We start from the raw sequence: 11776 nt of genomic DNA on the forward strand, positions 1-11776 counted from the left end.
AACACTAGCCGCTCTTCTTTTTTGATGGCCTCTTTGGAATGGGCGTTGATGCGGCGCCTTTCGTGGATGCGCCTCATTTCGTGTGCCAAGATGTCGATTGGCATGGGGCCAGCAATCACAAGCACAGCTTCCTCCGACACTGTCCGGAATCCGCATATCTGCCTTAGCGCATTAAGACGATGTACTGCCGCCAATTTTCGGGACACTGCCTTCACCGTGAGTGCTCCGGCCCAAACCGGGCATCCATACAATCAGACCGATGTTATCAACGTAGCTATTACTTTCCGATTGGTGAATTTCGGGCCTCTAATATTTGGCATAATCCTCGATAACGACGCCTGAATGCCGGCAGCTTTCTCAGCCGCGCATTCAACGTGGTGCTTAAAGTTGAGCCGATAGTCGAGCATAACTAGAAGGTTTTGCAGAGCAGGAGATGTCTGCACCGTGTGTTGCCCTATGCAGCATGTTTCCATGCGCCTTTGGCTGCTTCTTAGCGCCGCCTTAGTTTTATGCTCTACTAGCTCTAGCCACTGATAGCCTTGTTAGCCCTCGTTTCTACCTACGCAAAGCACTTCGCGACCACTGCGATTGCTATATCATCGTCAAAGCCGTTAATCGTTGCAGAAATATTAAGCTCGAAAATGCTGTTGTACATGGCAGGGTAGCCATTTAGGCACTACTTAAAAGCCTACGTTCACTCTCTTCGTGTCTTTGTTTTCTCATAATGTTTGCGGCGAACACTCCTACCGCCTTTCATATTTTCAGGTCGTGCAACATATTTACCACAAGATTTTCGGGAAAAGGTAACTCTCCAATTATCGACTGTAGTCCCTGTCGTTCGTTACGATTGTTCGGACAGAAAAAGAAAACATGTTACCGTCTTCGATGCTAAATGGGTCCTGCTCTATTTTAAACCTATTCAAATATGATCTAAAGCAACCATGGCCGCTAATTAGCTGCGTCAAATGAAAGTTCACTTCACCATGTTGCCTATGCACCCAGGGCCGTGAATCTGGTATGAGTCGATGCGTCCACCTACCCTTACCCGCTCTGCTCCAACCCTCCTGCCACTCTTCCACTAATCGCTGTGTTTCACGCTGCCTAGCTGCATCAGCCGACAGTCTGTGAAATTCTCTATATAGGCCTTCTTTAGCACGCAGGTCGATTGGCATCATGCCAGCGATGACCAAGGCCGCATCCTCCGACACCGTCCGATATGCGGCGCACACCCTTAGGGCGCATAGCCTGTATGCTGCTTGTATGTCTCTCGTATATGCCGGTATAGCGAAAGCCTTTTTCCACACAGAAGAGCCGTACATTATTGTCGCAGTTACCACCTCTGCGATCAGCTTTCTACGGTCTTGCCTAGGGCCACGCAAGTTTGGCAGTATGCGCGCCAACGACTTTGCTACCTTCGCAGCCTTTTCGCCCGTGTATTTCAGATGCCGTTTAAACGATAGTCTGCAGTCTATCATCACTCCTAGATATTTTATGGCTTCTTGAGACTGTATCCTCGTATCTCCCACCTGGATAGTCACTTTCTCCGTTTTCTTCCTAGAAGAGATTAATACCGCTTCTGTTTTTTCATCCGCCAGCTCTTAATCCACTGACCGCAGCCACCTCTTGATCATGGCGGTGGTTTTATTCGCTGTAGTGGTAATACCCTCCAGAGTTTTCGCCACGATAGTTATCGCTATGTCGTCAGCAAAACCCACGATGGATGCTCCCTCTGGGAGAGGTAGTCTCAGGATATCATCGTACATTACGTTCCACAGTGTAGGGCCTAGGAATGATCGCTGAGGTACCCCTCCATTGATGAGCCTCTATCCGCACCCTTTATCTGTAACGTATCTCAGTTTCCTGCCAGTAAAATAACTAGCCACTATATTTATCAGATACGGTGGGACTCTTCTTTCCTGTAGGGCAGCTATGACGCAATACCAGTTTGCTGAGTTGAATGCATTCTTAATGTCTAATGCTATTACCAAGCATTAGTTTTTTATTGCCTTCCATTCATCGTGTACCTTTAATCGCTTCTGCTGCGGTATTTGTGACCATCTTTATTGCATCCATTTCTCCATTACCAGCTTATACGCCATCCCTCACGGGTCCCCATTATTCAGTTCTTCTTGTTGGCAATTATCGCTTTTTTTAAGAGCCTTCTCCTGAGTTTGAACTCTTCTTGGTGGCTATGGTAAGCACTAGTTCCTCTCGATGTTTGGTAGACCCGCCTCGCTCTGTTACAATGAGACCTTAGTTCGGCTATCTCGTCTGTCCACCAGTATACTAGCTCCTTGCTTTTATAGAAGCAACGTCTTTTCATTAAACCCTCACAGGTTTTTATAATCCGTGCTATAATCTCCGCAACGGAAGCCTTTGCCAAGTTTCTGGGTTCTGCTTCTTCTAACATACGCTCGAAGAGTTCTTTGTCTAGAGATTCTGGTTTCCATTTGGAACCCCTGAGAGGGAGTTTTACCCTGTTCGCCAGCTGGCTCTGCTTTAGTTCCCCGACTATTGCTACGCGGTCACTGTGGATATATATGTTGCCCCATTCTATACGCAAATCCAATGCATTTCTGGCCATGGTAATATTGACCGCGGAGCCACGACCGTCTCTGTTGAACGTATTTTCACCACCTGCGTTTACAATTGTCGTATCCGGTGAAACAAGAGTTCAAGTACTATTCTGCCATTATTTATAAAGGCCTTGTATGTAAACCTGTTTCTTCTGTGTGCGCAGACGGTTTCGGTATGTATGTTGCTGCCGTTGGCGTTATTTTCTACAATTTTGTACTTACTTTATTGTTAGTCTTTATCCACCCGCGGCCCTCGGTCGATGGACGGTTGACCAGTACTACTTATTTATTTAATGTAGCCCTCAGGTATGCTAATCTAAGCTAGCCCTTGAGAAGAAGGAGTAAGTCGGTGCTGTTGCTTGACATTCCAAAATATTCCCGAAAATGTACAGGGTTGCTTCCTAGCAGCATTAGTTGGGAATGTCCTTCTGTGATTTGTTCACTTCTTTTTGTTTATTTACTGGGGGCCACTGAACGACGTCCAATCAAATACGAAAGCGGGTAAACCCACAGGGAAGAAAAGAAGAAAAATGAAATCTGCCCTTTCAAGCTATAGTTTTGTTGCCTTTAAGAACGATCATATGCACTGTCGCACTTTTTAATATCGTTAACTTTCTTTTTCACTAAAAGAATTTCACCTAGGCTAATTTTCGCCGATGATAAAAACGGAGTACTTAGGAAAACGTCTGCGCACTACCTGTGTGTTTTCAGCTCTGCAAGCTGTAGGTAGAAAATCTTCAAAAGATACTGCTGGTTCTTAGTAGTAGTATGCACGATTCGCCATCCATGGCGACTACGTACTAAAACCTACACTCCTACAAGCTTCTTTCACCAGTCTCCCGCGCGGAACCACCGCTAAGTACTATTTTGCGGTGGCTGGTTGTCCTTAGCAGGCTTCCGATGGTGGGACCTCAGTGGCATACGCTATGGCTTCCACTCCCTTTGCTCTCCGCCCGCCGTCTTTCAAGCCATCGTAATCCTTTGAGCAATCTGCTTACAAAGCTGCATACGGTGCTCCAGACCACATTGCTGGCAGTTAATCCCTCATATATTTCACCCGGCTCTATTTGGTGTCTGCCATTATCGAACCTTCCGCAGCGAAAAATGCTCCGCTCTGCATCTTCGTTCGTTTCCGAGCATGCCGGTACCTGAACAGGTACTTTCGGAAACAGCCAGGAACTATGTGAAGTAGTAATCTACGTCACGGTATGACCTTTCGGTCCATTTCATTATATTTGTTAAAGTTGCCAACGCGATTGCCAAGTCCTCATCAATGCTAGCCGCTCTTCTTTTTTCATGGCCTCTTGGGAGGGGGCGTTTATACGGCGCCTTTCCTGAATGCGCCTTATTTCGTGTACCAAGATGTCCATTGCCATGGCCAGCAATCACAACGGCAACATCCTCCGAAACTGTCCGGAATGCGCATAGCGCACCAAGACGATATAGTGTCGCCAACTTTCGTACACTGTCTTCATTGTGAGTGCACCGGCCCAAACTGGGCTTCGGTACGTTATGACACAAGTTATCGGCTATTACTTTCCTATTGGTGAATTTCGGGCCACTGCTATTTGGCATAATCCTCGATAACGACACCTAGATGCCGGCAGCTTTCTCAGCCGCGTACTCAACGCGCTGCTTAAAGTTAAATCGATCGTCGTGCATCGTGCATCGTCGTATTCGTTTGTGTGTGTGTGTGTCGATGTAACCACTTAACAGACCGACAAGTACAAGGACGCAGACTAACAGACAGGAGAACAACATCGACAGACTGCAGGACCTCTATGTGACGTCACGCCATTGGCGATACCGATAGGGTGAAATTAGTTATAACTGATTTTTGTAAATGTAGCTGGGCAAGCCAGGCGGAGCAAAGTGTAGCATCAGCTATACATAACGACATTAAATAGTATAGATCGCTCTTGAAGTTATCGTCTTTACAGTGTCGTCGAAGACTTAATTAAACGAAAACTGATGAATTATGAATCATTTGTTTGAAGAACAATCGTTTATCTGGGAGGACCTACATCAAAGCTGGATTATCAAATATGAAGACTTGAATATCACCGTAGGTTGTTTTTAATTATCTCATTAATGCATTTATCATTCGTTTTAGATCCAGAATTTATTTCTTATTAACTTAATTCGAAGTAGCGCCAAACTTGGCCAAAGATGCCGAGTTTCAACTGCTATTGCAAAATTTTTGTTAGCAAACTTGATAGTAGAATTATAACCATCAACTCATCACTAATTGGAATGCTCAATTCATTCATCATTCATTTTATCTTTCAAAATTACTATCTCACTAAGACAATATCTCATAGTGGTGGAATCAGTCAAGTTTTTATAAATCCTGACATTTATGCTATCACGATATTTTACGTAATTTAATTGTCATGATTCCATGCACAGCATGATCGTTGTTAAGTCATCTCCATCTTAAAGAATTTTTTTTTTGGTCGCACCAATGTTCTCAGCAAGACCGGTCACAAGTGAAAATGTCTTAATACGCATTTCATACGGTGCAACCAATGGTTAAAATTATTTTTTGTCAATGCTTTGCGATTTATTCAATGCTTTCCACGATTTAATTAATGCGAGACAGGTCAATTAAAAATAATTATTTAAAAAAACTTCATCGCGCAATTTGCACCTTTGCGCATAACCTGTTGTTTTAAAGTCTTTATTGCGAAAGGAAAAATAATGCTTAGCTCAAATAATTTGCTCACCTATAAGAGGAAGTTTATCAAAAAATTTACTGGTCTAAACTTGTTCTCAACTAAAATAACAGTTTTACCGTGAAAGTCTTTCGATATCCAAATTGTAAGTCTATACAAACTTTCTAATAAATATTTTTTAAATAAATATTGTGGCATGCATAAGTAGTTGTAAATAATTTACATTTTATACCCTCCGCCGTAGGATGGGGGTATGCTCATTTTGTTTTTTTATCATAACACCCAAAAAAGTGGAGCGTAAACTAAACGTAACTTCTTAACAAAAATTTATTCGTCACTCGAAAATTATAAAAGTTAGATGGTTGAAATTTTTTATATTTACTTTACGAAGCGCTCTACTTTTTAGATCCAAAAATGGAACCAATCGGACATGACCACACAATGTTACGATTCAATTATATTTTAATTATTCCACTTTTTTTAGGTTTTATGCTTATTTTTCGTAACGCATTTTGTACACTCCTCATACGAAGCTATATCATCTGTCTAAAAATGGATTAATTTTAAAATGAATATGCTAGACACAGCGACTAATTTTTTCTTAATAATACTAATAGTTAATCTACCAATTAGTTAATAATACACATATCAAATAAAAGAACTTGGAGAGTAGCATGCGAAAAACATAGTGATGGGTATGCGAGATTCGGCCCCGACGAATATAACTTTTTCTGTTGTTTACATTAATGGTGTTTTTTCTATTAAAAATAAGTTAATTGAAACAAATACTAAAGAACAGCTTGAGACAGAAGATAAACGCCCTTGAATTCAACGTAACTGAACAAATCCTCAAAGCTGCTTTATTTTACTTGGTCATTCGTTACAACGTAGAATTGTATATATATTATGTGCACAAACATTATATGAAAGGATGACATAGTTGGCAGGTTTGACAATTAGTTCAATAAAAATAAAGGTTATGAGCAGAGAACCATAGAGGGAGAGGGAAAAGAAGCAAGGGGGCGAAAAGCTACAACAGATTAGGGAAAAACTATAAACAGCTTCTGACAAAAGGGAGTGGAAGAAAGAGTTAAAAAGAGAAAGGGAGAGAGGGAGAGTTCAAATTTTCGTGATTGTAATCTTCTTATCAACGTGAAATCCATATCATCACTTAATATCCTGGTTCTGCAGCTCCTTTTGCTTCTACTTAAATTTTTATTATTTTCTTCAAACACTGGCCCAGAGCTTAAAAGACGGCTGCATACATAAGCACGTAAGCACAAAAAAATTGACCTACGCATTTAACAACAACATTACAATGATGTTCAAATAAAAAGCAGCGCTCCCAAATTATGAAGCAAAACCAAAGTTGTATTAATAAATTCGATTAATAAGGTCATCGTAATAATTACTTTTTTTAGAGTCAATTCTTGTTTTCCGTTCTGTAATAATTTTAATTATTCTATAGTTAGTTCAACAAAATTTTTAATTACCTCGAGCGCGAAAAAATATTCTAATTACATAGAACGAGACTTGCTAAGCAAGACATCGTTTCGAGAAGTTGTAATAAAGTTTAATAATCGCAAAATAAAAGAGTCCCTGCAAAATACAAATTTCTTGTGCGTTTTCCATCACCCTGGGCCGCTGCGCTGCCCCAGCCTTAGGAAAGGGACGGAAACGTCCTCACAGTGTATTAGTGTAAAATAAGCATAAATTAGATAAATAACTTTAGCAATTAAACAAAAGCGATCACCATTTCCTTTTGTGCTTTTTCTCTTCCTTTTTGTTATATATATATATGTATACATAGAAAACTATTAGCTTTGTAAAATTCGGCAAGGTTGTAGTTCCAACCCATAAATTGGAATAACGCACCGATGTGATTGCCCCCATACTAATAAGCATACATTCAAGCATTAAAACATTATTGTTTGTTAATAAAAAACGTTTCAATTAACTTAATAAAAACTTCCTATTTCTCTTTCGGTTGAAAAAAATGAACATTGTCGGAGAAAAACCCCGTTTAAATTTGGATATGTGTTATTTATTATATGTTATTTATGTATGCGTTTTTTTATAATAAACCGCTTACTATTTTTTTCTGTTAAGCTACAATCTCAGAAAAAAGCAAGTAAAAACACTATAGTAGGCCCGTGCCTATTATTAAATGCGCTATGCCATTTTACAGTGATCGATATAAAGACGTTTTAAAATTTGGTGTTATAGCGAAAATGGTAAAAAAAGTTATCCCATTCAATCCATCTTCAATAGTGTTCGTCCTTGGGCCCAAGCACGTCAGTGGGCCAAATTTCATTTCAATATCGCAAAAGTGCTTGTGAGTTGAACACAAGAAAACAATAGCGACGGACAAACTTAAATTGATTCAGAAACTGGTTCAGGAAGTGTTTCTGAATCAATCTGGGTGAAAAATATGGGTCTATCTCAAGCCTTTCTGTGTGTGGCGTACATCCACACAAACTTAATAGATCCTTCTACCATGAGTAAAATGGTAGCGTAGCAGTGTTCTTCTATATTCATTCCCATTGATCGAACATCTTTCGCTCGAATCCAACTTTGGTGTATTTGCCAAAGACAGGATCACATTTTATATTTTACGTGGGGCGAAACAAGAAACGGAGCGAGAAGTGGCGAAAAACGGTAAGAAAACGTTTAATTCCATAACCGAATTTTATGACGAGCCTACATTAACATACTTTTATGTGGAAACCTTTTTGAACGAGCGTAGAGACTTCCTGCAGACGTCTGTTGGTGTATTAGAGGAATTAAAAACCACAAGATACAACATTATAACTTCCCAGAAGTAATTTTCAATGAACCGCTTATATTCAGGTAATGAATGTTATTCTAAAAGATTCAAAAGTACTGCTAGGCCAATAAAAAAAAGTTTCTCAAAAATTTAGACTGGCGTCCCCCTTAATCTACTGCAGATAACGTGCAAAGAATTGTGCGTAAAGTGTGCGTGATTATAAAACTGTGCTGCTCCTATTTTAAGCGCAACTGTACATAAATACAACGTCGTCAAAGATGTAAATGTGTTTGTGGTTTCATTTGTATACAATAATGTCAATTGAAAAGAGGATAATCGTAGCTGTTTGTACTTCACGTAACTTTTTTTACTGGTGATACATACAAACACACGCTGCAAACACTAATGCACGCATAAGTACTTAAATATTTTAGGAAAGGATGAAATAGACAAGTCTCAACATCATCTCCCTTTTCTTTTATATTTAGAGTCTTTGTCATATTACCCTAGTATCCCGCTCCATAGAATGCAATATAAACTTATCTGGTAAATCACTTACATGTAAGCAGTAGGCTTGTGCTTATATTTAACTACTACAAACATACATCTATAAACAACATGCACATGCACAAATGCTCGCACAAAGTCCAAAACCTAATAACGCTGCTGATGTTTGCAATGCTGCTTTAGCTGCCTTTATTAGGGTTGATGATGCTCGTGATGATAAAAATGATGATGATAACGTTGACGGCAGTCATTGTCTCCTACATTTTAGCACAAACGCATATTATTGACCAAACGATTGACCATAAAATTCGTTCAATAACTAAGTGACTTCGTTTCATAGCCAACTTAAGCATCACATGAAAAGAACAAAAAACAACAGCATATCAAGAAATATGAGAACGAAACTGCAGAAACTTTACTAACAATAATAACTAGGAAATGAACTGAGTAAGAAAAAAAGAGAAACAGAAAGTGAGTTAGACAGAAATATAAAATATCTGATAAAGCTAACGAATAATATGCTCTTCTTCCTACTATAGACAATGCAGACAGACGTCAATTCATGTACATACACTTACAAAGATATAGAAAAACACGTAAACTTGGGTTTCTAACTGTTATACTAGATGAAAAGTACTTTATAGTTATAAAAACCTATTATTTATTGGTATGGCGTGTGAATGCAGCATCCTTTATACACATCATCATCATCATTGTGTGTATGTGGTGGCTAAAGTTATCGTCATCGATCAATGATTTTTGTCCTGGCACAATAAAAAAATTATCTTTCTTCGTGAAAAGAGAGAAGAACCACACCTAACTTGACTTGACACGCTGACTCTTATTAGGAGTTTTTTTTTTGACTTTACGGATAGGGGAGAGTTTAGCTTAATCGCCATCCCTGAAGGACCGATGATTTTTTTTTGTTGACATAAGCCAACTAGAGACAGTCAGGGAAGGGCGCGAAGGGAGTGGCCCAGAAGGGCAAGGCGGCTATGACACTAGCAAACGTATTCCTTGTTTTATAGTAATCCGCGATATCGGAAAAGGAAACAAACTCTAACCACGTGTGCGAAAAGACGGTAATAAAGCGACAACAGAAAGGCGGGTCACCTCGCTAGTTGCCTTCCCAACCCTCTACAAATCGCTGTTCACCTCGTATACAAATAAAAGCAACTTAAGAACACCCTCCGAAGATCCAAGACTTTTCTTATAAATTATCTTGGAAGAAGCCTTGAAGTGGCTGAGTTCTACCCCGGCCAAGAAGGCTCGTTACAATATATACAAGTTTAGCTAGTTTCCCGCATAAAAAACTGCTTCGACGGTCATATCTCGAAAATTTGTTTTACTTTAATTTCCTTACTTCACCATCAATCTTTCTCAAATCCAGTTCGTCTAGAACAGTTTTCGCAAAGGCAAAATGTGTTCTAAATCAATTTCCGCACATTTTTGGGGGTGCACTTCCCACAACACCTGCTGAGCGTGAAGATGTTGTTCTGCTTGGTTTATAATTTTTAGTCGAGATGTAGACGAAAGCATTATTTATAGCAAAATTACTTATCTTTCTTTCTGCTTAATTTGTCTGTAGTCTTTCCTTAGTTTACTGGGAGGAGAGATTTTCCAAAATATTGCGTTGCCCTAATTTTAAATGTTCTATCGCAAAGAAACTTCTTGTAGGACTTTATTAATTGTTAAAAGAAAAATTAAAATCAATAACACCGAAAATTATTTACTTTTGATCTCCCGATCATGTTTATTAGCGGACTCTTCTTAAAGCTTCTTTCCATCAAAAAATAGCTTCTCTTGTTTAGGTTGAAGCAACACTTCGTTAGTAATGCCAACTGCAACAATATTTCCCTTTACGTCACATATTTTCTTTTCTTTAAGACCAAAAGTGTTTTAGCTTTACTTATAAACAATACGTAGTAAAATTATATTCAGTTATGGCCAAATTTGTGAGTGTTACAGCAAAAAACAAAAAAATTTAATTACATTGGGTCGGCCCGTCCGCTATTTTCCTTTTTTTGTAGCTGCAATAAGATTATCCATAGATTATGCGCGAAAGCTTTCATCATAGTATCTGTTAGAGTTTGTGAGTAATGCACGCTTCTTACTTTTGAAAACAAAGGTAGGTGTGTCATTTGATCCATTCTTAATATCAACATGTGCAGAAGAATTGTCAAGGTTTTGGCCAAGTTTCAGGTATATTGAATTCACTAATAAAGAATATATACACTATGTAGACTCTAAATCGTTTTTCCAGTTGCTCCAAGCGTTTTGACAAGAAAAATATACTTCGATCCTTGGATGATGGGTATAAAGACTCTATTGTATAAGCCTAACAGCAAAAGTGGCACTAATGCAGTTAAACTGAAGAAGAGATTTTTCATTCCTTATTTATTTTTGAACGAATTTCTACCGAATATGTGCTTGCGTTGTACCTGATTTATACTATAATAAAAGCTGGTTCATTCTTCAACAAATTTATTTGAATATCGTTTCAGCGCAATGTTCTAGATTTGTTCGTCGGATTTTTGCGGTTAGTATGTCCGAAAAATCTTCTTCGATTGAAAACAATACTTATTATAACAAACTTCAGTATTTAAATACTGCGCTATGGCTTACATTTAAGCATATATATACGAAAAGAAATTAATCACAGGAAGGTAGAAAATATTATTTATTTTCATTCAATCGTTTATTTAGTATTAAAGAATTTTAAATTTCACTCTCGCCAAACGCTTAAATAAATTTCCTAACGCATATTCACCTAAAAACACAGATTTTTGTACGCTTTTTCTTTACAAACTATTAAGAGAATGCGAGGTCATAACAAGAAACTATTAACAGAATCTTTGCCCCGGGCAAAAAATGAGAATGAACGAAAAGGCCGTCAAATGGCAGCTAATTAACAGCGTTACTACTTTTATTAATAAAAAAAAGTCTATCACACGAGTTTTTATTGAATTGAAATAAAGTAAAAAGCAAATTACAAAGGGAGATGACAAAATACCTTTTTTCTCTTTTAAAATTCTTTAAGCTTTTAACGACATATTTGTATGCGACCATGTTAGTACCGTGGATACATCATTTAAAGTTTTCCTCTTGTACATTGGCAGCATTATACTGGAATATTAGTGTACTTTGTTGCTTATGTATCGAACAGAATGTATTCATTTGCGTCGTGCACCTAGCTGTCAAAATATGGGATGCTTGTACGCGTTCACATATAATTAAGCATAGCGTTTGTG

This window comes from Glossina fuscipes, unplaced genomic scaffold (genome assembly GCF_014805625.2).
Source record: "Glossina fuscipes isolate IAEA_lab_2018 unplaced genomic scaffold, Yale_Gfus_2 213, whole genome shotgun sequence".
Taxonomy (NCBI): Eukaryota; Metazoa; Arthropoda; class Insecta; order Diptera; family Glossinidae; genus Glossina; species Glossina fuscipes.